The sequence below is a fragment of the Blastomyces dermatitidis genome (assembly GCF_000003525.1).
Source record: "Blastomyces dermatitidis ER-3 genomic scaffold supercont1.9, whole genome shotgun sequence".
Classification (NCBI taxonomy): Eukaryota; Fungi; Ascomycota; class Eurotiomycetes; order Onygenales; family Ajellomycetaceae; genus Blastomyces; species Blastomyces dermatitidis.
Genome location: NW_025544782.1, coordinates 1,041,893 through 1,045,050, shown reverse-complemented (window position 1 = coordinate 1,045,050; position 3,158 = coordinate 1,041,893).

Sequence of the window (3,158 nt, the reverse complement as noted above, 5' to 3'; positions counted from 1 at the left end):
ATACAGTATCAATGTAAGAATAAGTGCTCGCAGGCGATTATTCGGGTGTTTGCAGCTTGGCGTGATATGTACTGTTAACTACTAGAAGTGTTTGCAGTAGGAAGATAAAATGTAAAGATTTAATGTATAATAGCATTCAAGCTGAGTTGTAAATAGTATTCATGAACTTCAGTCTATATAGTTGTGTGTAGTCAAGAGCCGCTAGCTCTATTGATTATATAAGAGATAGAAATAGAGATAAAGAATCTGTGAGAAGCAGAATTTCTTACATACTCTCTTCTCTCTAAGACTTCATCTGTGAAGCCTTTCACTGAGTGACTTCATAGTCAGCTCAGCACTGCAGTGATACTCACTAAAAATTCTTCATATCTATAAAAAATCTCAGTGAGGAAAAATCTCTTATCACTGTGAAGAGAAAAGAGTCTGTCACTCAGTTTCTTATTTCATGAGATTCTTTATAATCTACAGATTCTTCTCTGACTATCACACAGATTCATCTCACATCTTTTATATAGAAGAGTTTCAGTTGACTCTCAATCATTTTCATGAGATTCTTGTATAATCATTATACAGATTCATCTCACAGATGAATCACTCTTTATAAGATTATTCTCATTAAAGAGAAACATTTATAAGTTGATCTTTCACTCATTCTTATAAATTATTGTTCTTTAACACTGTAGAATTATGAGAAATTTTCCATTCTTTCATCAACTCTGTAGAATTATAGAATCAAGATATTCACAGTCTGCAATCACTCTTTATAGTCACATAGAAAGATTCAGATCTGTGATTCATAATTACTCTTATTTACTAGAGTGATCTGACTGTTTCATGAGATCACTCACAGTGTAAGCAAACCTCTTTAGAGTAGTATAAATATCTCAGATCTGTTCACAGAATCTTATCTTCTTTTCTCTTTTTTTATAACAGCTCTTATTCTTATAAACTGTGAGTATTTTCATTCATTTATAAAGTGTTTTCACTCAGATGACAGAGAGAGAGTGTTTCTGACAATATTCATATATTAATTCAAGAACTTTTCAAGAATAAAAATTTTTTTAATTTTAATATCTTTATAAACAATGTCTGACTGCTGCTGAGCTTCTCATGAGTATTTCTGTAACTTCTCTGATCACTTTTTATCAGCTGATGAAGTAGAAATGCTGTCACTCATAACTGCATCTTTATCTTTCTCAGTCTTATCATCATATCTGATCTTCAGGCCAGCAGCTCATCTCATTTCTTTCTCAGATCAGTTTCTGACTTCAAGCAGTGCAGTCTCTCTCTTTGCTGTAAGTCTTCTTATAAGTAATTTCTTATAGATTCTAGCTAACAGTTCTTATAAAGCTCTCAGTGTTATCAGTGTCTTCTGCAGTTCTGCAGATCTACAATCACCTTCTCTCTGCTCACACAATCTCTGACCAGATATATGTGAATATGCCTAGGTTTTCTATCAATGATTCTCACGCCGCGGCGCATTTCCACAATCTCATTGTCAATGAGAGATGAGTTCTCAGGTACTTACAAAATCCAGATAATCAAGACAATGTGAATACTATGAATTTGTAACAGAAGTTGATTTGAATAGATAAGTCTTCTCTTCATATCTCAATTGTTTCTGAGCTGAATACTTCAGCACAACTGAGAGAGTGAACTCAGCTTCATGAGAGATATCTAATTATATACACAGATGATCAGTTCTCAAGACTCTGCTACAACTGTATATACTCTGATATTCAGCTTCTCTGAAGTCTGTGCATTTCTGACAGTCTTCATATCAAATGTAATAATTATCTGTACTGTGAATATAATACTCTCTGCTTCTTTGAAGAAAGAAATTGATAGTTATAAGAGAGTTAAGTGTCACAGATATTAATAATATAAGTGTGAATTTTCTTTATTTTTTCTTTATTAATCTCTAAATTGTATTCACAGCTCTGTTTATTTTCTTATTTTTTAGCTTTAATAAGAATATGTTTTCTTCTTTTCTTATATACACTGCAGACTGTTCATCTCAGTAGAAACTTATTATTATATAGACTAGAATTTATAAATAACAGTGTTAATATCTTTATCACAATCAGATTCTTAGTGAAGACTGTATTATTCTGACTTATCAGAATTCATAATATAAAAGTCATGTCTTAGCTTCTGCAGATGTCTTATCTGTCTGAATGATTCTCAAGTGAACTCATTCATCTTATCAGAATACTCTTATCACTGAATCTTGAATCAGAGCTTGTAATCTCACTTCTCTGAGTTAATAATTTCTTTAATCTGATATTCTCTTTCACTCTCTAATGCTTCACAGACAGAGTAATGAGTCACAGAGTTCTCTTCTAAGAATTTCTTATATTCACAGAGTAAAAAGACATGAAAAATATTATATATCTGTAACTCAGATAACAGTTTCAATCTATAAAACTATGAGTTAATTTTCTTCATAATCTTGTAAGACTCTGTCTGCAAGAGATTCAGCTTCTTACTAGATCTTTATATAATAATGTTTTCTAGACTCAGTCAGACTCTATCATCTTTCTTAAAACTCTTTATAATATACTTAAAGTCATAGTATCTCTTCTGATACTCTTGAGTCTTTTTTAAGAATTTATAAGCTTTCTTTCAGATCTTCTGAATTCTCTCAGTCTGTTTACAGATATTATTATACTCTATAGTGTACTCTTACAGATTTATCAAGATCATCTGCAGATGAGTCTTAGTAAGTATCTCAAAGAGAGTTTTATCTGTGCTGATATGTTTTAAGTTGTTGTATATAAACTCTGTAAGTAATAATCAATACACTCAGTCATTCTGATTGTAATTGACAAAGTATCACAGATACTGTTTTAATATACTTATCAGATGTTCTATCTGATCATCTGTCTGTTAATGAAAAGCTGTACTTAGATCTCATGAGATCTTCAGTATAGTTATCAGATCAGATCAGAACTCTTCTATAAAGATTAATTCTCTGTCTAAGACAATATTTGCAGATAATTCATACAATCAGATTACATTATAAATAAAGATATAAGTCAAATTCTTTAACTTCAAGTTCTTGTAGATGAGTATAAAGTATATTATCTTAATGAAGTGATTTACTATTATCAGTATACTGTCAAAGCAGGTATTATATATGTTCTTACTTTCAGAGA